Consider the following 25,885-nt stretch of genomic DNA (forward strand, 5'->3'; position numbering starts at 1 on the left):
GCTTAAGCTAAACTACAGTGACTCCCTGAGAATTGCCAGTTATCCGGTGACTCAAAAATGCTGTATGGAAAGAAAGAGTGAGCATTCCCACTTAGAACCATGACATCATCTCAGGATGGGCCAATTGTATACTATTGAACTGAAGCCATGATCACATTGCAGCCAATTTGTGTATGGCAAGTTCCCGTAATAATCAAATTGACTATCTTCAGGTGGCAGCCAGGACACCAGAAGAACTTGCTTGAATAATACCATAGTTACTTCACAGTCACTTAAGGGGTCTGACAGGAACTTGGAGTGTAATACTCCCTCCATCTGGGTACCGGATTCCAATCAGTGTTACATACTATATCTTGGACCACTTTCTGATTTCAGAGGTGAGAGAGCTCTCACCAGGCAACAGCTGGCAAGTTGGTCTGCCGGAGTAATTGTGAGAGGGAAGTGGGAGGGTGGGGTGATATTCTCACTGCCTTCCCTAATTTCTTCCATCAGTTTCATCAAGGGCAACATTTGGTGGCTGTTCTCACTGTCAGCTGGAAAGGTTTCCCCTTCAAGGCTGGATTCTAGCCCATAACATTGAGTGATCTACAAGTCAACTCCCCAATTCATGCTAATAATCCACACCCAGTCCAGGGTCAGAATCAGAGTCAGATTTATTAACAGTCAGTTTTGTCATGAAATTTGTTGTTTTGTGGCAGCAGTACAGTGCAATAAATAAAAGGTTACTATCATTTACAAGAAGAGATATAAAAGATAAGTAAGTAATGCAAAAAGAGAGCAAATAGTGAGGTAGTGTTCATGGGTTCATTGTCCATTCAGAAATCAGATAGCGGAGGGGAAGAAGCTGTTCCTAAAATGTTGAGTGTGTGTCTTCAGGCTCCTCCCTGAGGGTAGCAATGAGAAGAGGGCATGTCCTGGATGGGTAGGTTTCTTCCTGAAGGATGCTGTCTTCTTGAGGCACCGCCTTTTGAAGATGTCTTTCGAGGATGGAGAGGCTTGTGATCATGATGGAGCTGGCTGAAGTCTACAACCTTCTGCATTCTTCTTGCAGTCCTGTGCACTGGGATCTCCATACCTGATGTGATGCAACCAGTCAGATGGTTTCCAGTGTGGAGTGAGTGACCTTAAGTTTAACTGCACACTGTTTGCTCCTTTACTTCATCTCCCTGTAAAGGTTTAACCTGCAACAGACAAAGGTTTAATTAATGAACTGAGGTTTGACACAGTACAAACAATGCAGATAGTACTTTTCAGTGCTGACTGGAAACTTGGTTCTGTGCTTGAATTCAAGACTGTTTTTTATTTCAAAAATATATTTTGTTGACAGGAAATACAATTAACACACTTCTTTCTCTACATTCAGCTTACCATCAAATCAATACATTCTCTGACAATGAGCCACTGCTACTCATTTATACAATGCACTCCTGAAGCAATTGAGAGCCTGTTACACAGGACCCAGCCTTCCAGTGTCCAGTGGCAGCAAGGTTGTGGGTTAGAGTCCTCCCCCACAGAGCCTTTCCAGTGCCTGCACTGAGGCTTGGTACGTCTCCCGGCATGGATTCCCACACCCTGGAACATGCCACACAGCAGCATTCACTCATGGACTAGCTGAGAAATAACAAAGGTACCATCAAAGATCTCAGAATCAGGTTATCACTAACGTTTGTTATGAAATTTGTTGTTCTGCAGCAGCAGTACCAAGCAAAATTACTATGCAGGAAGTTACAATAAGAAATATATTTTAAAAATAAATAAGTAGTGCAAAAAAGTGAGATAGTGTTCATGGACTGTTCAGAAACCTGATGGTGGAGGGGACAAAGCTGCTCCTAAAATGTTGATCGTGTGTCTATAGATCCCTATACCTTCTCCCTGATGATAGTAATGAGAAGAGGTAATGTCTCTGATCGTGAGGCTCCTTCATAATGGAGTCTGCCTTTCTGAGGCATCATCTTTTGATGGTGGGGTGGTCAGTGCCCATGGTGGAGCTAGCTGAGTTTACAACCCTCTGCAGCTTTTCTGGTCTGCTGCATTGGTGCTTCCATACCAGACAGTAACGAACCAGTCAGATTACTCTCCACAATACCTATGCTGAAATTTGTGAGAATCATTGGCAAATTTCCAATTTGCCTACCGTCACAAGAGATCAACAGCAGATGCCATTTCATTGGCTCTTCACTCAACCCTGGAACATCTAAATGCTCTTCGTTGACTACAGTTCGGCATTCAGTACTATGATCCCCTCAAAAAATAATCGATAAGCTTCGAGATCTAGATCTAGGCCTCAATGCATCCTTGTGCAACTGGATCCTCAAATTTTTTCACTTGCAGACTAAAATCATTCAAATTGGCAACAACATCTCATCCACAATCACCATCAGCACAGGTGCACCACAAAGCTGAGTGCTTAGCTCCCTGCTCTACTCACTTTGTACTGTGAGGCTAAGTACAGCTCCAATGCCGTATTTAAGTTTGCTAACAACACCACCGCCAATGGCCAAATCAAAGGTGTGATAAATTAGCAGGTAGGAGGAAGATTGACAATGGCTGAGTGGTACCACCGTAACAACATCTGACTCCGTGTCAGCAAGACCAAAGAGCTGATTATTGACTTCAGGAGAAGAGGAAACCAGAAGTCCATGAGCCAGTCCTCATCAAGGGTTCAGATGCAGAGAGGGTCAGCAACTTTAAATTTCTTGGTGTTATCATTTCAGAGGTTCTGTCATGGGCCCAGCATGTCAGTGTCATTATGAAGAAAGCATGGCAGCATCTCTACCTAAAAGTTTGTGAAGATTCAGCATGTCACCTAAAACTTTGGAAAACCTCTATAGATGTGTGGTGGAGTGTATATTGAATGGTTGCATCAGGGCCTGCTATGGAGGCACCACTGCCCTTGAATGGAAAAGTCTACGAAGGTAGTGGATGTGGCCCAGCCCATCATGGATAAAGCCCTCCCCACCATTGAGTATGTCTACATGGAGCACTGTGACAGGAAAGCAACATCTATCATCAAGGGCCCCCACCATCCAGGCCATGCTCTCTTCCCACTGCCACCATGGGAAGGAGGTACAGGAGCCTTAGGACCTACACCACCAGGTTCAGGAACGGTTATTACCCCTCAACCAACAGGCTCTAAAACCAAAGGGGATAATTTCACTCAACTTCATTCACCCCATCACTGAAAAATTCCCACAACCTGTGGATTAATTTCAAGAACTCTTCATCTCAATTTCTTGATATTTATTTATTATTATTATTATTATAATTATTATTAAATAATTTTTCACAGCTCAAGCTGGTAAAAACCTGAGGTAAGGGCAAAGCAAAGCACATCCATTTCTTTATTGCTAAGAACTTTTTGGACTATTCTAGTGGTGTTTAGTATTGTGTCTTTCTGACCACAGTAAGAGATACTTTGTTTCCGTCAATCCTGCTCATTTCTTTGTGAACTATATTAAAGTGATCTCTTTGTTCCGCAGGTTTCTATGTAGTGGAAGAAGCTGAAATTCTTTATTGTGGATTTCCTGCTGATTGATCAAGTATACACCAGCCGGGCTCTGTGAAACTCCAGTGATCATTGACATGGATCACAGGTTAGACAAGCAGTAATCTGAGACAGTTATGATCAGTGTTAATTTGCGTCCCACTGGGAATTTCCAGCTGAGGCTACAGATGCATTGTTACCTTGGTTTATATAAGCTTTATTTGCCACATCTACATTGAAGCATGCAGCCAAACATCAAATCAAATCAGTAAGGACGTACTGGGCAGCCACACTTCTGACACCAAGTAGCATCAGTGCCACTCACTAATCCTAACTCACACATCTCTGAAACATGAGAGGAAAGTGGAGAACCGGAGGGAACCCATGTGGTCGAAGGGAGAATGTGCAAACCCCTTCCAGACAGCAGTAGGGATTGAGCCATGATTTCACAGGTGGCACTGTAACAGTGTTTTGCTAACCGATAGGCCGCCGTCCCCTCAGGAGAAGGAGAATTTGAGAAAGATTAAATGATGGAACAGACTTGATAGACTGAATGGCCTAATTCTGCTCCTATGTTTTATGGCCTCCTGAATAAGTCTTCTTAGGGATTTGCTGTTCCCAATAAGTAGGTTTAGTTTTCTTTCATGTCTCAGTTTTACCTACTGCTTTGAAACCAACCATTCAACACCCACACTGGAGCCCAACGTTTACATTCATGACTAGTGCAATGGAAATACTGCACTGTCAGATATGCTGTTTCTCCAGATGATGTATTACTCTGCCCTCAAGAGAATGGGGAAGCAGGAAACTCCTTCTTGGACTTTGGGCAACACATATCCCTCCACTAACAACACTAAAAAATAAAATTATTTGGTCAATCTGTCGGTGCCATCTCTAAGAGCTTGCTGGGCACAAATTGGCTGTGGTAACTGGTCTATAAAATAATTTACAGCCTATAAAGTGCCTCAAGACAGCCTGGGTTTGTGAAAACATTGTATAATTTGAGGAGACTGTTTCAAATTGCATAGGTTAGACTGAAATCCAGAGTTCACTGGGGCCAGGTTTCATGCTCCTGTGAATTGTGTTTCTTCTTCTCTGATCGAAAGCTTTAATTGTCCCTCTGGAGCTTTCAAAACTCAACGTCAAAGAGCAGACACAGAGGCCCTAAAACACTAATGGCTAATCTGAAAACTGAGAGGTGTCAGTAATAGCTTCACTGTCTATGCATCAACAGAACAAATTCAGGTACATCAAGGAGTCCCAGATCATTTATTCTATAGAATGAACTTACACACACACACACACACACACACACACACACACTCACACACACACACACACACACACACACACACACACTCACACACACACACTCACACACACACACACTCACACACACACACACACACACACACACTCATACACACACACACACACACACTCACACACACACACACACACACACACACACACACACACTTTTACATGAGGCCATGATTTCCACTTCTCAGCTTTTTTCTCTTTCCTCTCTGCTGGTTTGACGTCAGGTTGCAGCATTACCGAAGGGGCCATTGCCCACTCTGACTGGATATTTCAGTTGACCATTCAGTTCATTGTGCCTACTCCACCCTTAAAACATAGCTGATTTATTATCTCTCCCAACCCTGTTCTCATGAATTCTCCCCATAACCCTCAACACCTTTACTGATCAAGAACCTTCCATTTACCACTGGGTGAAAGAAAACTCAGATTTCAAGCCCCTGCTGCCTTGGGGGAAAATGGGAGTAAACCCCTCGGAAAGTTCTGGAATGGAGTCTCCAAGGCAGTCCGATGTTGAGTTCAATGCTGACTGGCAACCCCTGCGACGCCGATGGTGCCAGGCTGCATCAGTCTCTGCTGTTCCTTTGGATTCATCGGCTGCGTTGAGAGGGGCAGCCTGCTGCATGGGCAACAGTGTGGACTCCGTATTGTACTGCCCTGGCTTGCATATCAACTCTTGGCAACAATGTAGACAGCTAGGACACAACATCCATGGTCAGCACTGCAAACAGAGAGACTCTGCCATCCTCCGCTTTGAAGATACCTAATGGCTTGACCTCCACAGCTGTCTGTGGTAATGAGTTCCACAGATTCACCACCCTCTGGCTAAAGAAATTCCTCCTCAACTCTGTCCTGAGAGGGCCCCCAGAGGGCTGTGCCCTCCGGTCCTAGACTCTGCACCCTACTGGAAATGTCTACTCTATCTAGACCTTTCATTCCGGGTTATTCTTGTGGCTCTCCTCCTGAGCCTTTTCAAAACCAGGAGACAATATGACAGGACCTCGCCTCCTCTACATTCATTTTCCTGCTGACTGGGCCCAGCATTACCTGTTACACTGCCTGTAAGAGGTTTGTAAGTTCTCCCCGTGACTGCATGGGGTTACCATCCGATGCTCCAGTTTCCTCCCACTATCCAAACACATGCAGAGAGTAAGTTAATTGGTCACAAGGGTTTAGTGGAGCGGCAGGGGCGTTGGGTTGCAAAGACCTGTTAGTTACCTTGTTGTATATCCAAATAAAAATAATTTTAAAAAAACAAGAAACCATGGTCTGAGGTAATCTAACTGGTCAAGGGACTGCTAGCAGTGATAAGAAAGCCCACAAGCTGGAAGTAAGTCCCAGCCAGATCAGTGGAGTTCCCAGTAGGATCTTTTTTAAAACTAAACTCCGAAAATGATGAAGGGCCTCGCCTGTCTATTTCCCTCCATAGATGCTGAATTCCTCCAGCATTTAGTGTGTGTTTCCAGCACCTGCCGGATCTCTCGTGTTTCGACAATGGAGTCATACGAACTTGGTTGATCCGTCCAGCTGAACCACCCTCTCTGCTCTTGGGTCCAAGTGTAAACCGAGATCTTGAAGCACTTTGATATCTTTAGTAGCGTTGACCTGGACTGCAGTTGCCTCTTCCAAGATATACCTACGAAGTTTGCTCCTCTCTAACCCCTTCCGCTTTGCAAGAAATCAATGAGGATATTTGTGGGATGCAGCTCCATAGAGAGTTAATCTTCCTTGCTACGGTGCTGATTGCTGGCAGATATGGGGGCGGAATTGCTTCGGTCCTGGACTCAATTGATCCATGAAGCTTTCACTCTTAATAAATTTAGTTTTGAATTGCTGGAAATACAGATGAAAGATGCAGCCTTTCCCCGCTCTGTGAATATCAGGCACAAGGTCTATATGTTTAATAATGTTTATGATCTGTTTTGAAAATGTTTCAGAACACTTGATTGTAGCCAGCGGGTTTTCATCTTAGGTGACTTAACGTTGTTTGGCACAACCAGGGATCAGTAATATCAAAAAAATGAAATCCACATTTCTGTTACTTTCAGTTGTTCTGCAGCGCCGACGGAAAGGGACGAGAATTTCTGCCACATCCCTTGTCTGTTGAGGTTTCATCGCCGGCATCTGGTCCGGCCTCCACCTGCGGCCAATTCTCCCCCTGATCTCCTCCCCTCCGTTAACGTAATGTAAAACGATCAAAGGCTGACTACAGGCCCCGCCGAAGTCTTCCCTACTTTGATTAACCTCGCGGCTGTCAGCCTCCGCAAAACTAAATCAGGGGTTTCCAGACAGCGCTGTGCTTTGTTAGCCGAAGACTATATTTATTAAATAAGTTTGTGCTTGCAAATGGCGGGGTGGGATAGCCCTGGCCTTGGGTGGTTCGAGGGAGCAAACCTGAGATCGCCTCATTGAATAAATTCCACCGTTGCTAAAAATGGACCGAAAATTTCACTGTCAGAATTTGGGATGGTTAGTGACTTCTTTGGAATCAGGTTTGTCATCCATCACTAACAGACGCTGTGAAACTTGCTGTTTAGTGTCAGCAGTACAGGGCAAGATGTAAACTTCGTGATGTTACAAATAAGTAAATAAACACAGCGAAAGAGTAATAGAGAGGTTGTGTTCATGGTTCTATGAACCCCTTTCAGGTCTCTTCAACTCCATTGATCAGAACATTGGATATGCAAATTGTCAAATTATGTTGTAGCATGACAGCGTAGCGGTTAGCGCTAGCATCCCGGGTTCGGTTCCCGTCGCTGTCTGTACGTTCTCCCCGTGACAGTGTGGGTTTCCTCGGTTCCCTTCCACATTCCACCTGCTTACGGGTAAGTGGATTGATTGGACACATGGGTTCATTGGGCCGGGAGGGCCAATCACCTGCAGTGGCTGAGCGTCCATTCTCCGCTCGCTTTGAGCAACACACACACAAAATGCTGGCGGAACGCAGCAGGCCAGGCAGCATCTATAGTCAGAAGTACAGTCGACGTTTCGGGCCGAGACCCTTCGTCAGGACTAACTGAAAGAAAAGATAGTAAGAGATTAGAAAGTGGGAGGGGGAGGGGAGGGGAGGGGGAAATACGAAATGATAGGAGAAGACCGGAGGGGGAGGAGGTGGAAAGTTGATCGGCAAAAGGGACATAGAACTGGAGAAGGGGGAGGATCATGGGACGGGAGGCCTAGGGAGAAAGAAAGAGGGAGGGGAGCGCCAGAGGGGAATGGAGAACAGGCAAAGAGTGATTGTGAGAGGGGGCAGAGAGAGAAAAAAAAGAATTAAAAAAGAGAGAAGGGGGAATGAATGAATAAATAGATAAATAAGGAATGGGGTAAGAAGGGGAGGAGGGGCATTAACGGAAGTTAGAGAAATCAATGTTCATGCCATCAGGTTGGAGGCTACCCAGACGGAATATAAGGTGGGTTCAGAGTTTAAACTCTTTCGGTTCTGTTCTCCGACTGGATGCCACCGGAAGGGTGGCGTAGTGACACGATGCTTCCCATTCGAGGGTTTTGGTTACCGATTTACAAGTCAGACCTGGACAGTCTTACACTTCAGATCTCCTGGGAGCCAGCAGTGCGATTTCAGCAGGAGGATATAACTCATGTTGGGAGTAAGGTGCCCTCTAACCTCTTAGCCCGAATTAGAGAATGGTCCCGGGTACAGTGACCGTAAACGTCTCTCGCTGTTGGCTGCATCTCCAGCTGGCGTGCCCAGGAAGTGCGAGCAGCCTGCTTCTGGTGTGACTGCCGTCAGTCCGGCGTTTGGGAAGAGTCAAGAGAACCCCGTCTCATAGGAAGGTAATTAAATGTTTGCAGGGTAAATTAATTGCTAATCGTGAAACGTGAGCATAGTGTGCACAGCTGTAAAATCTGACCGAAGTTTGAAATTCCAAATGAGGTTATTATCATATACTACCCCGAGACTTCATATTCTCGCGGGCATTCACCATAGAATCAATGGGGAACCGCGCGCAACGAAGATGGACAACTAAAGTGCCAAAGATAATAGAGCAAATACAAAAATAAATAAACAAACAAACAAACAGACAATAGATGTTGAGAAAATGAGTTGAAGTGCTTGAAAGAGAGTCCGTAGGTTGTGGGATCAGTTCAGTGTTGGGGTGAGAGAAGTTATCCCCTCTGGTTCAAGAACCTGATGGTTGAGGGGTAATAACTCCTCCTGAACCTGGTGGTGTCGGACCTGAGGCTCCGGTATCATCTTCCTGATGGCAGCAGTGAGAAGAGAGCATGGCCTGGATGGGGGGAGGGGGGAGCGGCGCTTCTGGGCCCCTTAAGTTAATGGATTGCCGTCACTATTGTAGGGAGATTGTTGGCTAAAATGAACATAATAATCGACAATAAAACAAAAATCTCTTTATTGGTTGAAACATGAATTTTGTTAAGCTGACAAATTGTACCTCCGGATAAGGAGGGCCCTTTTATTCCTGCACAGGTGTATTTTTTGGCCGTTCCATGCGTTTCCAACTTCAATGGACTCAGTGAATCCAGTGGGTTAGTTTGCAGGCACGAGAAAATCAGCAGATGCCGTAAATCAAAGCAACACACACACACACACACACACACACACACACACACACACACACACACACACACACACACACACACACACACACACACACACACACACACACACACACACACACACACACACACACACACACACACACACACACACACACACACCCGCTGGAGAAACTCAGCAGGCCAGGCAGCATCTATAGAAATGAGTCGACGTTTCGGGCCGAGTCCCGTCATCAGGACGGGCCTGAAAGGAACGAGAACCGGACAAAAACGTCGACTGTTTACTCTTTTCCATAGATGCTGCCTAACGTGCTGAGTTCCTCCAGCATTTTGTGTGTGTTGCTATGGATTTCCAGCACCCGCTGTTCAAGAATTTTCTGGTGACCGAGATACTCAAACCACTCCATCTGCACCAACTATCATTCCATGGTCAAAGTCACTTGGATCACATTTCTTCCCCCATTCTGATGTCTGGTCTGAACAACAACTGAACCTCTTGACCATGTCTGCATGCTTTTATGCACGGAGTTGCTGCCTGGTTAGATACGAGAGGGTGTACAGGTGTATCTAAGTGGCCACTGAATGTATGTCACGTAGCTTCCGCCTAAAATGGTTCTCCGATAAAGAATATAATGGGGTAACAACACGTCTTTGTGGCCTGTATAAAATGATGTTGACGTGACGAGATTAAATTCCCATCAGAATCGCTGTCGATATTCTGTCGCTTTTACCCCCCCCCCCTCGAAAACACGCAAAAGAGACTAAAGTTGCGGCCCAATACAAAGCCAGGAAATGAGCAAAATCACACGCGTGAACGCAGTAAGAATGCCCCAGGAACAGACATCAGGCCGCTGTCTTCCCAAGGAAGAACGTTCCCATCGGTTGAAGTTACAGATGTTGGAAAGGATCAAAAATATATCGTGTTTAGCGGATAGATTCTAGTCCTCCTAGTTACCGTCTCCGATTTGTAGATATTTTCCCTGTTTAGACTTTGTCAATGTTGCAGCTAAAATAAAGTTTATTTTTACTGGATTTCTGAGCTAGTGCACTCGGTAAAGGCTGGAGGCTTATCAGATCTGCAGAGGTTTTTAATTCTTCACTTCCATTGACTGTTTCTCGAGCACATAACGGGCACAACACTCCCACCACTGAGGATGTCATCAAGAAACGGTACCACAAGAAGGCAGCGCCATCGGGGACGTGCCCTCCTCCCGTTACTGAAGACCCACAGTCAGCGTTTTAGAAACAGCCACTTCCCTTCCATCGGCAGATTTCTGAACTATACACGTTCAGAAATTGCTTTCATCCGCACCATTTATTTGGTGATTTATAGTAATCTTTTGCCTTTGCACTGCGCTGCTGCCGTGTAATTACAAATCCTAATGAAGGATCTTATCCCGAAAAGCCCCTTCCCCCAGCGCCGCCACCACCCCCACAGATGCTGCCAGTCCTGCTGAGATCCTGCAGCATGCTGTGTGTGTGTGTTGCTCTGGATTTCCAACATCCTCACGACCTCGTGTTTACTAAATGGTTCCATCGAAAGAAGATCTCCTGACCTCATAATCTACCTCATCGCGGTCTTGCCCCTTCTTATTTACCCGCACCGCAACACTCTGTTCTGCATCTGCTGTTGTTCTACCTTGTTCTTGCCCAGTTCACTATGAGCAATGGTCTGCTCTGCGTGAACAGTATGGGGGACAAGCTTCTCACTGTACAGCGGGATATGTTGAAAATTCAAAGAAAATTTATTATCAAAGCACAATACAGTCTGGCACTATATACAGTCCAGGGATTCATTTTCTAGTGGGCATACTCAATAAATCTATAGAATAATAACGATAACATAATAAATGAAAGACCACCCCCACCCCCACCCCCACCACCACCAGCAGCACCATCTTGGGTGTTCTACCAGGGTGCTAAAGACAACAAACCGTGCAAATATAAAAATAAATAAATAAATATAACGATAAATACATAAGCAATAAATATCGAGGACGTGAGATGAAGAGTCGTTGAAAGTGAGTCCATGGGTTGGGGGAACATTTCAATGATGTGCCAGTGAAGCTGTGGGTAGTTATCGCCATTGGTTCAAATGTCTGGTGGTTGAGGGTAATAACTGCTCCTGAACCTGGTGATCTGAGTCCTGAGGCTCCTGTACCTTCTCCCTGATGGCAGCGGAGAACATGACCTAGGTCCTCCACAATGGATGCTGTTTTCCTGCAGTAGTGTTTCATGTAGATGTACTCAAAGGTGGGAGGGAGGGGAGAGATAATAAACCAATTCAGATTCTTAAACAACAAACATCGACTGAAATATCGAACTGTCAGGAGCGGGTCTTGGCGCGAGACCTGGACTGTTCATTTCTCTCCATAGATGCTGCCTGACCTGCTGAATTCCTCCAGCATTGTGTGTGTGTTGATCCTAAACAACAAATGTCACGTCATCTAAGTGAGTGATAACTCAAGATTCAAGGATCTTTTTTCCACTACACGAGTGTCAAGGGGAACAAATAATCTGTTTCAATGATTGCCAGCCTGCCGCCCTTTCTAAATCAAATTCTCATTAGCTTACGTTTTCCTATGTCGCCAATCAAATTGGTTTAAATCATCCACCGGACAAGCATTTGCCAGGACAGTTGTAATCGCAATACCCGACGAGTATGGCTGAGTACATTGATGGTTTAGACACTGGTCAGATTCGGGATCCTCTCCCTGTGTTATCCAAGGAGTTACTCCGGCATTGGGATCGAATCTCCTCCAGAAGAACTCCGAGAGGGAGGATGTAACGGGAAAGAGAGGATTTGTAAAACTCCGGTACCCGGTCAGATTCAGAATCAGGTTTAATATCACTGACGTATGTCGTGAAACTTGTTGTTTTGTAGGAGCAGTACAGTGCAAGACATTCAAAAAAAAAACACTGAAATATATCTAAAATGAAATTAAATTAACCAGGTAGTACAAAAAGAGAGAAAAAACTATTGAGGTGATGTTCATGGGTTGGTTCATTGTCCGTTCTGAAATTTGATAAGGGAGAGGCAGAAGCTGCTCCTAAAACGTTGAGTGTGTGTCTTTGGGCTCTTGTACCTCCTCCCTGATGGGGAGATGGTATGCCCTGGGTGGTGTCGCGAGTTACCAAACATCCTTCACGGTTCAAAGTTAATTTTATTATCAAAGTACGTGCATGCCGCTTTAACAAACTCCGAGATTCATTTTCTTGCAGGCATTCAGAGTAGAACAAAGAAATTCAATACGCGCAATGTAAAACTGTAGACAAAGACCGACAAACTGTGCAGATACAAAAGAAACAAGTAATAATCAATAGACAAACAATACTGAGCGCATTAGTTGTAGAGTCTTTGCAAGTGAGCCCAAAGGTTCAATCAACAACACACACAAAATGCTGGTGGAACACAGCAGGCCAGGCAGCATCTATAGGGAGAAGCGCTGTCGACGTTTCGGGCCGAGACCCTTCGTCAGAAAGGTTCAATGATCGGTTCAGTGTTGTGGTGATGAGTTTATTCCCGTCCTGCCTATCGCAGCGAAAGCATTTGGTTTCCTGAAGTTTCCAAATACATTGAGGAAAGACCGCTATCCCGGGGCAATCCTAACCGACCCGAATCGAGCAATTGGAATCACGGCAATCAGACGGTGTCCTGATTTGAAAGGAAGACAGCGTGGGTGCTGGAGTTCTCGCTCTTGGCCGATCTTCTAAATAATTTCCGTTCTGTTCTCTGTGGTCCCATTGGAGCCGCTGAGGGGGCAGCCCTTCAGAATAGGCGAACCTCCGTTATAAAGTATTTCATACAGGCGCAGGTCGATCTATTCTCTTCCTTCGGCCTTGTAATTGTTTTAAGGTTCGAATGTTCCAACAGATCCCGCTTCTTCATCATCTCTATGATACTGTCGCAGACCAGGCGTTCGCCAGCTTTTGTTTCCATCTGTGTTTGCGGTGCGCGTCTCTCCCCCAAAGGCAACTCGTTGTGTCGATAGGAAGATACAAAATATCAGGGGGACTCGGTGGTTCCGGCAGCATCCGAGGATGCTGGGTCAACGGGGTTAAAAATCAAAGTGTGTCTCAGTACCTGGGTACATATGACCATAAGACCACAAAGCCATAAAAAATAGAAGAAGAATTAGTTTGGCCGATCGAGTCTGCTCTGCCATTTCATCGTGGCTGATCAATTTCCCTTCAAGCCCCAGTCTCCTGCCTTCTCCCCGTATCCCTTCATGCCCTGACTAATCAATAATCTATCAGCCTCTGCCTTAAATATACCCAATGACCTGGCCTTAATCGGGGTTAACGTTTCAGGTCGGCGGTTTGCCAGCGACGTGGGTTCGATCCTGACCTCCGGTGCTGTCTGTGTGGCATTTGCATGTCCTCCATGTGAATTTACTCCCGGTTTCCTTTGACTTCCCACGCTCCCTCATCACCATCACAGATGCTGCTCTTCCTCCAGTAGGTTTCTTTGCTCCATATTCCAGCATCTGAAGCTTCGCGTGTCTCTAGTGTTGTTTAATAATTTTATAAGACCAATAGTTTAAATGTAAATTAGAAAAACCCCGAATAATTTCAAACTCCGTTGTTTGTATAGAACGTCCCATGGCAAACTACAGGAGTGCGAGAAAGTCAGACCACATTCCGTGGATAGGTGAAATCACGGAGTTATACAGCGCGGCACAGGGTTCTCCGCCCGCTATCAACATAACACTATCCCATTTTTAATTTCCCCGCATTCCCAACAATTCGCCCCCTCCCACTTCCCTAGATTCCACCCCTCGCCGACACAACAGCGCTAGCTTACAGCGGCCACAAGCCATTTGGGATGTGGTGTGGGGTGAGTGGCGCTGGGGGAAGAATCAGAGGGAAACCAGCCATCACAGGGTTACGTGCAAACTCCACACAGACAGCGCCCAAGCTGAGGATTGAACTTGCTGAGCTTCCTCCAGCATTTTGTGCGCGTTGCTGTGGATTTCCAGCAACTATAGGATCTCCCGCGTTTATACCTCATCAGGAACCCACTGTCCCATTTGTAGTCGAGACCATGGGAATAATACTTGATCTGACCGTTTACCGCATCATGGCTTTGCACTTCGTTGTCTACCTGCCTTCTTCATTCTCTGCAACTGTAATATTTTATTCTGCTTTCTATTATTATTTTCCTTGTGCTGCCTCTCTGTACTGAAACGATCTGTATGAATAGCATGAAAATCAAAGTGTGTCTCAGTACCTGGGTACATATGACAATAAGACCATAAAGCCATAAGAAATAGAAGAAGAATTAGTTTGGCCCATCGAGTCTGCTCTGCCATTTCATCCTGGCTGATCAATTTCCCTTCCAGCCCCAGTCTCCTGCCTTCTCCCCGTATCCCTTCATGCCCTGACTAATCAATAATCTATCAGCCTCTGCCTTAAATATACCCAGTGACCTGGCCTTCACAGCTCTCTGTGAACGACTTCCACCGCTCTCTGGCTAAAGAAATTCTGCCTCATCTCCGTTCTAAGAGGACACCCGTCTATTCAGAGGCTCTGTCCTCTGGTCTTAGACTCCCTCACCATAGGGAACATCCACTCTATCGAGGCGTTACAACATTCAATAGTGTCTAATTTACCAATTGAAACATTACCAATGTTATACATTCATTATTCCATTACTTAACCAACATGAACACTGGAGATTCTGTGGAAGCTGGAAATCCACATACAAAACGCTAGAGGAAGTCAGCAGATCAGATAGCATCTATGGAAAGGAACAAACAGTTGACATTTCAGGCCAAGTCCCCTCATCAGGACTTGTTTATTCTTTTTTATAGATGCTGCCTGACTTGCAGAGTTCCTCCAGTGTATTGTAGGTGTTGCTTTGATTCATAATAGCAGAGTGATAGTGCAGTGACAGTGATCCATTTTCAGATTCATTCATGGAATTTAGTTTAGTGTCCACGTCTTGTACCCAGTCGTTAATGAGGAGTGGATTATCACTCAAAGGATGTCATCCATACCCAGACATAAAATTCAACAACTCAGTGTTGTGTTTATAAAGAGCATTGGAAGCACAGCTGACCAAAACCTTGATTAAAGAAACACGTTTTACGACACATCTCAGTGGAAAGGAAGGACTGGTAACTCGATGGAGACATCTGGGAACGGAGGGAGAATTGCAGAGGTCAGGGCCTTATCAGCTCAAAGCACAATTGCCAACTTGGCACCAATTAGAGGCAGGAAATTGCCAAAGAGGGTGGAATTGGAGGAGGGCAGAGATCGTAGAGATTATGAGGGGAAAGTAGGGAATACAGAAATACAAAGGGCAAGGCCATGAATGGATTTGAACTCCAGAATATGAATTCCAGAACCGCTGACAGTCGGTGAAGACTGAGAGCTGGGTGTGTTTGGTGTCATCGAAGTGATGAGGAGTGTTCTGAAGGCTGCAATCCTTTACACAGTGAGCCTCTTTGGTGCTGCCGGTTTTGAGTTTTTGTCTTTTGAAGGAACTGGAGTTTATGGTGGTGGGGGGGGGGTGGGGGTAGGAGGTGAAAGATAAGAGAACACCCAAGCAGCAGATATCCAGCATTAAGCTCCAACCTGAGTCAGCAAGCTGCACTAACAAATTCTGGAAGAGGATATTTGGGATAGGCCAGAGTAGGCGGAAATTCAATCTTAACTGGCCTCAGAAAGTGACACCATTTAATTATACCTTGAGGTAACAACATCTTTCTTCAATTGTCCTCTATTGGTTACCCATTCCAGATGAATGGGATGTCATTTGTCACATATCAATGATTCTGGAGGCCCAGGATGGATTCAGAGAAGAACTTTCAAATGAGAAAGTAGTGGAAAGGCCTTTCAAAGTTCGAAGTACATTTAGCATCAAAGTAAGTATATGTCATCATATACTACCTTGAAATTAATTTTCTTGCAGGCATTCACAGTAGAAGTACAATAGAATTGATGAAAAAATACTCACAAAGAATGACAAACAACCAATGTGCAAAAAAGGACAAATTGTCCAAATACAAACTAAACAAATAATAATATTAAGAATGTTAATAATTAGTAAGAAAGTAAATGAATAAATAGGCAGTTAAATAGATAAATAATACTGAGGACGTGGGTTGTAGAGTCCTTGAAGGTACGTCCTTAGGTTGTGGAATCAGTTTATTGTTGAGGTGAGTGAAGTTATCCATGTTGGTTTAGGAGCCTGATGGTTGTGGTCCTTGACAATGGATACCGCTTCCTTCCAACAGCGCGCCATGCAGATGCGCGCAACAGGGGAGTGGCCTTTGCCCATGACTGGGCTGTGTCCACCACTTTTTGTTAGGCTTTTCTATTCTGGGATATTGGTTTTCCCATACCAGGCCATGATCCAACCAGTCAGATCCAACCAGAGTGGGGGGAGGGCAAGAGTGTGACAGACAACTGACATCGGCCAATTGTATTTCACTTTACCTCAGGTAACCATTTTCAAAGAATGAGAACGGATTATTCAAAAGAGATGCAGGGGTTGTGTATCATGTTTTATTTTATAACATGCATTTGCAAAGAGCCAAACAGTTAATGTGAAAATCTAATGGTTTCAAGGAATGTAAAGAATACAATAAAATTCAAATTGGTTTTTGAGAAGTCATGTAGGAATGTGATGTCTCACCAGTTTGTATACAGTGAGGTTTCACATATCCCATCTCCAGCCAGAGAATTACTCATCACCGTTCTGTGCAAGTGATTTATACTAACACACCCAGCACCCAGTGTAAATGAGAATATTGCACTGCCTCTGCATAGGAAGCTTATGGACAGCTTTCCAACTTTTACAGCAAAGGTTTTACTTATATTTAGAGATTAAAATAAGCTGCAGAAAGTTGTAAAATTGGTCAGCTCATCATGGGCACTAGCCTCCTTAGTATCCAAGACATCTTATATAACCATATAACCATATAACAATTACAGCACAGAAACAGACCATCTCGGCCCTTCTAGTCTGTGCCGAACGCTTACTCTCACCTAGTCCCACCGGCCTGCACTCAGCCCATAACCCTCCATTCCTTTCCTGTCCATATACCTATCCAATTTTACTTTAAATGACAATACCGAACCTGCCTCTACCACTTCTTCTGGAAGCTCGTTCCACACAGCTACCACTCTCTGAGTAAAGAAGTTCCCCCTCGTGTTACCCCTGAATTTTTGCCCCCTGACTCTCAACTCATGTTCTCTTGTTTGAATCTCCCCTACTCTCAATGGAAAAAACCTATCCACGTAAACTCTATCTATCTATCTTCAGGGAGCAGTGCCTCAGAAAGGTGGCATCCATTATTAAGGATCCCCACCACCCAGGACGTGCCCTCTTCTCACTGTTACCATCAGGAAGGAGATACAGAAGTCTGAAAGGACACACTCAATGATTCAGGAACAGCTTCTTCCCCTCTGTCATGTGATTTCTGAATGGGCATTGAACCCATGAACACTACCTCACTACTTTTCATTTCTGTTTTTGCACCACTTATTTAATTTAACTATTTAATGTACACATATATACTTACTGTAATTCACAGTATTTTCATGCATGGTATTTTACTACCGCTGCTGGGAAGTTAACAAATTTCACAACATATGCCAGTGATATTTAACCTAATCCTGATTACAGCCTGGTAACAGGCCCTTCTGGCCCACTGTGCCCATGCTGCCCAATTACACCATGTGACCAATTAACCTCTTAGCCTGTATGCCATTGGAATGTGGGAGGAAACTGGAGCACCTGGAAGAAACCACATGGCCATGAGAGAATGTACAAGCAGCAGCAGGAATTGAACCTGGGTTGCTGCCACTGTAATAGTGTTATGCTAATCACTACACTACTGTGTGCCTTGGCTGTGAAACACTTTGATATGTCCGGAGGTTCTAAAGCATGTTATGGAAATGCTAAAATTTCTGCTTTCTTCCCCAAATGTAATTACACATATCTGCTTTTGATCTAACCCATTAGAGTGAAATCACATGTGCATGTGGAATCACAATCTAAATTTCACATTTACCCAAAATGCAGAGACATTAGTACTGTGTCAGACAGCATGATGTTACACATGTGATAACAGGATAAGCACAGATTACAATCACTGATAAAATTCAGGAACATATTTTATGCTCCCAGTTGATACCAAATAAGATGATTTATAGCCATTTCCCACTCAATGAAATTACATGTTCTTACTGTTTACACCAGGACCACTGTTTATGTGATTGATCTTCATCATTTTGTACCACTGATCACTGAAAACCTGGGAATGCCCACACTGTGTCAGTAATATGACCTGAGAAGCAATGCTTTATTCACCAAAATATTTTGTATGTTGGAGCTTGCAGTCAGCTGCTGTGGAGAAAGCTCAGAATTAGGATTATTATCAATAGCGAATGTCATGAAATTTGTTGTTTTGTGGTAGCAGTACAATGCAATACATAACAAATACTATAGATTACAATAAGAAAAAGATACATATAATTAACATATATGGTATCATAGTGGTTAGCAGAATGCCTTACAGTACCCGGAATCTGGGTTCAATTCCCGTCACTGCCTGTAAGGATTTGGTACGTTCTCTATGTGCCCTTGTGGGTTTCCACCAGGTGCTCCTGCTTCCTCCCACAGTCCAAAGAATGTCAATAAATAAATAAGTATTGCAAAAAGGGAACAAAAATAGTAATGCAGCTCTTCTTAAATCCTCTTGGCCGTTGTTTAGTGATATAGGTCAATATTCCTGAACTTCATAAATTATCTTGGGCTTTCTTTCATATTGACACATATTTTCACATCACACTGTCTCATAACATTAAACCCAGAAACTATACTAGCAAACAATGCTAACAAGTGTACCATAGTTTGGAGAGAGCATAAATATTTCTACAGGCATCATTCTTGAGAAAATCTCAGATAACTCAACTGATTTTTTATATGAAGTCTCAATTTCTAAACTGAGACTTCTAATTTCTACACTAGATGTTGATTGTGTGAGTTTATGTAAAACTAAATACCTTGGGCAGTCATGGTATATAAGTAAATTATGGGCATTTCTGCAGAGGGGTCTCAGTATTATTTCAGATGGGCAGCATGGTAGCATAGTGATCAGCACAACGCTTTACAGTACCAGCAACCAGGGTTCAGTTCCTGTGCTGCCTGTAAGGAGTTCATACATTCTCCCCGTGACCGCATGGGTTTCCTCTGGGTGCTCCAGTTTCCTCCACAGTCCAAGAATGTACCAGTTGGTAGGTTAATTGGTCATTGTAAATTGTCCCATGATAGGGCTAGGGTTGAAGTATGGGTTGCCAGGTGGCACAGCTCAAAGCTCCAGATAGCTGTGTTCCGCACTGGATCTCAATAAACAAACAAACAAATAAATAAATCTTTGTTCCTCTCTGGACAAAGCAATTAAAACATTCAACCGACTCAAATTCAGTGCTCTAGTTGAGACGCAGGAACCAACGTGCGACTATAGCTATGCTTTGCATACGTTTTGAACACACAATTCCCAGTATTTTCCGTTGACCAGTCCCTATAGTGAACAGTCGTGCTCACAACTCAACTGAGAAGCTGCTTTGTTGTTTCAAAAGAAGTTTTTGCTGGGATGTTGGCGATGACACGCATCCTGAACAACAGATCTAAGAAACAGGTTCTTATTGTCAGATGATAATGAATGACAGAACTTTGTGTGTGTGTGTGTGTGTGTGTGTGTGTGTGTGTGTGTGTGTGTGTGTGTGTGTGTGTGTGTGTGTGTGTGTGTGTGTGTGTGTGTGTGTGTGTGAGAGAGAGAGAGATGGGAAGTGGTGAGGTGGGAGGTGCTCGGTGGTGGATGGGTGGGGAGGAAGAATCATTGTCATTTGGAGATGCTATGAACATTAGTTTCTGAACCAAAGAGCCAACTGTGTCAATGAAATTAACCCATGACATCTACCTATATGATCCACACTACATCAAGACAGAGTAAAATACAGCTGTTTTAAGCCCTTTACCTATACTGGGGCATAGGTTGCTGACAGCAGCCTAGCAGTCCTCTGTCCTGGGCTAGTCTTTCAAGTTGTCCCCAAGCGTAGCCCATCTTCGAAGATCTTTCCTCTCCCAGGGATGAGGACTTTGGAGCTTCCATTGGCAGTTCTGTAGCCCTGAGTTTTTAAGCAATGGGGCAGCTAGCCCCGTGCCCAACCCTCCTATTCCACAGTCAGGCTTGAGACCATTCACCCATGGTGCAGTTAAAATGCAGCTGGTTCTTTAGCATTGATCTTGTATCCTGCAGTGTTGTTTTCTCAGGCTGAATTGGTGCTTGTGTTAAGTTCTGATGAAGCAATCATTCCTGAAAATAATCTTGTTCATAAATAATGCAACTTATAGTAAAAATATTCTGTGTGTCAATAGAGAATAAAATGGACATGTTGTAAAGGAAATTTCAATGGATTTAATATTTATATTTCTGCTAAATGAGTCAGGTCAATGTTCCTTAATAATTTGCATAAAGAGTACAGAATTATTTGTTGTCTTTAATGATCGCATGATTAAATGCTACTTTAACAGTGAAAGTGTTTACTTTGTCTAAAATGGCAGCTTAAGAATTTTGTGGCCTCCTCTACATCAGTGAGAGCTGATGCAGATTGGGGTCTGCTTCATCGAGCACCTCCAAGAGGACCACGACCTCGTTGTAGGGTTTGGATGCTTGCGTGCCTCAATGACCTGGAGAGGTACTATATGTTGGCTGGAGTCAGGACCTTATGCATTGCTTCTTGGTAGGGTCACCCATGCCAAACAGGTCAAACTAAAAGTGATCCATCGGTTTGGTGTCCAGCTCAGGGCTAACAACACTGACTGGTTAAAAAACAATTGTTATGGAAACAAACAGCAATGACGTTGGAGGGCCTTCATTGCTGCCCTAAGCACCAATAGCGAAACAGGCAATAAGTTTATTAAGTACCTTCATTCCATCCACCACAATAGACAGGGTTTTTTAGTGGCCAACCATTTTAATTCTGCTTCAAATTCCCATTCTGACATGTTAGCCCATGGCCTCCTTTACTGCCATAAAGACAGGTTGGAGGAGCAACACCTCATATTCCATTTAGGTAGCCTCCAAACTGAACTTTGATTTCTCCAATTTCCAAAAATTTCTCCCTCATTCCCATTCTCACTTTTCCCATTTACCATTCTGGCTCCTCTTTTACCCCTTCTCTTCTCACCTCCCCTGGGTGACCCTCCTCCTTCCCCTTCTCTCATGGTCCACTCACCTTTTCTATCAGATTCCTTCTTCAACACTTCATCTCTTCCACCTATCACCTCTCAGCTTCTCACTTCATCCCCCTCCCCAATCACCCACCCACCTTCCTCCTCACCTACTTCCACCTATCACCTGCCAGTGTGTACTGTGCCCCTCCACCCACCTTATTCTGGTTCCTTCCTCCTTTCTTTCCAGTCCTGATGAAAAGTCTCAGCCCAAAACGTCAACTGTTTATTCCCCTCCATAAATGCTGCCTGACCTGCTGAGTTCTTCTAAAGTTTTGTGTGTGTTGCTCTGGATTTCCAACATTTGCAGAATCTCTTGTGTTTAAGAATTTTTCCCATTCTTTTCCTACTGTCCGACACTAAGTCCACAGATCAAAATGAAATATTTTCAAACAATTCACCCCAAAAACGTTCTCAATTTTACTAATGTTTGAATATTTCCTTCTATCAGCTTGCTACGCCTACCAACTAGGATAAGAGCAGTAAGCTCCAGGTAACATGACCTCCTGACCTGGAATATCTTCAACTTGGCTGGGTCCAGTTCCTGGAACTCCCTCCCCACAATAGCACAGTGGGAACACCTTCAATAGTAGTGGTTCGGGAAGGTGTACACCACCAACTTCCCAAGGGCAATTAGAAAGGGCAATAAATGTGGCCTTTCCATTGCAACCACATCCCATTTCAGTGCACTCCCTTGTTAGGTAGAGCAGAGCAGGCATGGTGTTTGGCCCTTGGGCTATGCAGTTTTACAATCCCTTTCAGAAAACATTGGCACTTTTATAAGGTTATGAAAACCCCAGGATTCAAAACAGTTAAACAACCTCATAAAACAGAAGTTGACTACTTGTGATGATTGATGAGTTGAAAATCACAAATCCCATCAGGAGGAATGGGGAAGCTATCTGACAATGGGAGGGCAAAGATGGGCTGAAAGGCTTCCCTCCTCATAACCGACGGAACAACATTTCAGTACAAATTGAAATACAATAAATGTTTCCAGTTTCATGAACTCAAGTTGGTGAATAATCCTTTAATATTAACATTGGCAGTGCTCTCTGTGTTCTCTGGAGCAGGGGGTTAAGAGTTGGTTCTGGGATCTGAGGCTTAAGGGTGTGAAGGAGTCAGAAACAAATCAATTTGGCTTTAGAATTGAGATTCAATATGATTTTATCAAATTGAGTGAGACTTTTCCTGTCCCTGAACTGGTGGGTTAAGGAGTTAACCTCCCCCATGTCTGCAATGTGCAACTGTACATCTACGGCTGTCCTTCCAAAGCGCAGTGTCACGTTACCACAGTGCACGAGAGACACACCCACTGCTGGGCACCAGGCCCCTATTTCACCTAGCTATTCATGAATGAAACCTACACTGAGCACTCCCCACCCCTTGCGCAGAACATGCTGCCACTGGGATCTCTCTGGCTCAGAGGCTGGAGATAAGTTGGAGTTCTCAACACTGATATCAGTATTACTTTGAGGTACAAGATAGATCGACTTGATAGCTAGAGACTTTTTCCCAGGGGGCAGAAATATGAGGGGCACAATTTTGAGGTGATTGGAGGAAAGAATGGGTGGAGGGGGTGCCAGAGGTAAGTTTTTTTTTTACACAGAGCCCACCAGGGGTAATCACAGAGAGAGATATACTATAGGCATTTGAGCAACTCTTTGATGGGCACATGGATGATAAAAAGATGGAGGGCTATCTAGAAGGGAAGGGTTGGTTTTAGAGAAGGTGGGCCGAAGGGCCTGTACTGTGCACTATTGTTCTGTGTATTGTGTAACTTGGAGCAAAGGGGTGATGGTGGGATTGAGACCAGTCATGTTTTCAAGGACTGCCCTGTTCTCTGGGCAGACATGGAGGTAATTGCCTGCCCTGCCACTTGTTACAGAACACCGCTGGTTGAGGTGTCCTCCAATGTTCATAGTCGCGTCAGATCAACTACATCAGATTTCACCACAACTGCCAAGTCATCAGTTACCCGGGGAATAAGCAGTGGAGGACTGGTCAATAATTAACCCATCTGGTCGAGCAGCATCTGTGGGGAGGAGAGGAATCTGATCAGATGCTGGGATCTGGTCTGTTTTTGGGCAGATACTTCGTTTATAACTGCACATGGTATGGGTTTCCATCATCTCCAACATTCAGCTTGCTTGGTCAAATCATAAATTTAGTTTGATTCCTGAGACTCTTCGCCATACCTAGACCCTATGACCATATTACGTCAATGATGGCACCTTTATTTTATTTTAGATACAGCGCAGATACTTCTGGCCCAATTACGTCTATGTGACCCAATTAACCGTACGGGTTTGGGATGTGGAACAAGGACATCCCTTGTTAGTAGGAACAATGAAATTGAAGCCACGCTGTCACGGGGAGAACATACAAACTCCTTACAGACAGCTGCGGGGATTGAACCCTGATCGCCGGGACTGTGCCAGTTTAAAACGTCCTGCGGCAGGGTTTCGGCCCGAAACGTCGGCTGTACTGTTTTCCATAGATGCTGCCTGGCCTGCTGAGTTCCTCCAGCATTTTGTGCGTGCTGCTCTATTTCTTTGAAATGATTTTTCTCCACAAAAGAAACAATCCGGTGGATCTCAGTAAATGGTCACCTGGAGACTTCGCTGTAAGTGTTTTGTAACCTCCCGCTGGGCGCCGGCTCATAGTCAGTGTGGGACGTTAGTTATACTGGCAACCCATGACATTTACCTCGCTGATGGTGATTTGAATGACAAGCTAGTCAGGTACGCTGGTGAAAAGATTTCCTCGGGTCAACGCATTCTTTGCGGCTGGCCTGACGTGACGCGACAGTCCTCATTATGTGCGGGGTATAGCCTGGTGTTGATCTCAGTGGACTGGTGACACTTAAATGGCCGCAAGTACTGAGGGTCTGGTGCTGGGGGTGCTTGGTACCTGCGGTTACAGGAGCGGAGGGAACAGCACAGCCTAACTCTCGGTGTCAGTCGCTGCTAGTCGCTCCCTCTCTGATCAAAGCTGCTGGCCAGGCGGCTGATTGGAGCTGGAGCCGCGACTGGGGCAGCGACAATGAGCTAATGTGCCGGGGCCGAGACGGGGCGTCCCCCCGGCTGTCAGTGGCCGCGTTCACAGCTCCATCGTGCCGGACGCGACAGCGCTCTCTCCTCACCCGGCCCAATGAGCAGCAGCGAGACGTCAGCCCCGAGGCTACTGAGCAAACTTTTGATTGAAAATAAATCCACCTGTTCCACCATTCAACTGATTTACAGGCGGGGTCAGAGTTGCCTGATCAAAGGCAGCGGGAGACCGTTAATAAATTTTCTCTGTTCAGGGCAGTTGAGTGAATGTCTGACGCAGTGAGTCCACCCCACCCCCTCCCACTACACAGTGGGCTCTCCAGAACTCTCTGAAAATCACTGCACCTCTCTCAGGTCCGTTGGGATGGCGGGCAGTTCTCAATTAATGTCTCAATTTCTCTCTAGTGACATTTCTTAATCATTCGTGTGCGTGTTTATGTAGTTATATATTAAACTGTGTTCTTCATACAGTTAGTTACGTACATGTTATCAATATACTCTTTAATGTCAACATATATGTCAATGCATTAATCAATATAACTGTCTAATCTCGTCGAGAAATGTCCAATACCAGAGGGCGTGCATTTAAGGTGAGAGAGGGGATAATTTCAAAGAATATGTGAGGGTCAAATGTTTTACACAGAGTGGTAGGGGCATGGAGTGGTGGTAGAGACAGAAACATTAGGGACTTTTAAGAGATGTTTGGATAGGCACATGAATGCGAGGAAAATGGAGGGACATGGACATAGGGTAGGCAAGAGAGATTGGTTTATTTGGCCATTTGATTCGTAATTTAATTGGTAAGGTACAACATTGTGGGCCGAAGGGCCTATTCCTGTATGTTCTGTGTTCTAAATATATATTAGAAAATGCAGGAAACGCTCCTCAGTTTTCCATCTCTTTATAATTTCAGATTTAAGTATTCACAATGCTTTATTCTGATCTAAGTATAACAACTGTAATATATTACACAAATTATTTGTGTTAATGGAAGCATATTTCACCAATACATTTTTCATTCATCTGCTAATTGATAGTTATGTATATAATAATCTGTGTTAACCAATACAGATATACTGTCATAATAATCTGGTATAAATATGGAATAATCAACTTATATCATTAATATCATGGCGTTTATCGCTTTGGTCCATTTTGAGTTCCACGAAAAGAGCGACAGTCCATTATTAAATCTTACTTTTAATTTCCTTGCACGCCACTTTCCCTGACTGTGATTATGGTGTT

General features: G+C 44.4%; 1 long non-coding RNA gene across 1 annotated transcript in view; it reads right to left on the reverse strand.

Annotated features, from left to right (window-relative positions):
• Positions 1–635: 635 nt before the first annotated feature.
• The window catches only part of LOC140731588 (uncharacterized), a 37,991-nt gene continuing 12,741 nt past the window's right edge, over positions 636–25,885 (reverse strand). Inside the window, exon 2 of the long non-coding RNA XR_012099872.1 lies at positions 636–1,181. This is a non-coding gene — a long non-coding RNA (uncharacterized lncRNA). The remainder of the gene's footprint in view (positions 1,182–25,885) is intronic.

This window comes from Hemitrygon akajei, chromosome 8 (genome assembly GCF_048418815.1).
Source record: "Hemitrygon akajei chromosome 8, sHemAka1.3, whole genome shotgun sequence".
Lineage (NCBI taxonomy): Eukaryota > Metazoa > Chordata > Chondrichthyes > Myliobatiformes > Dasyatidae > Hemitrygon > Hemitrygon akajei.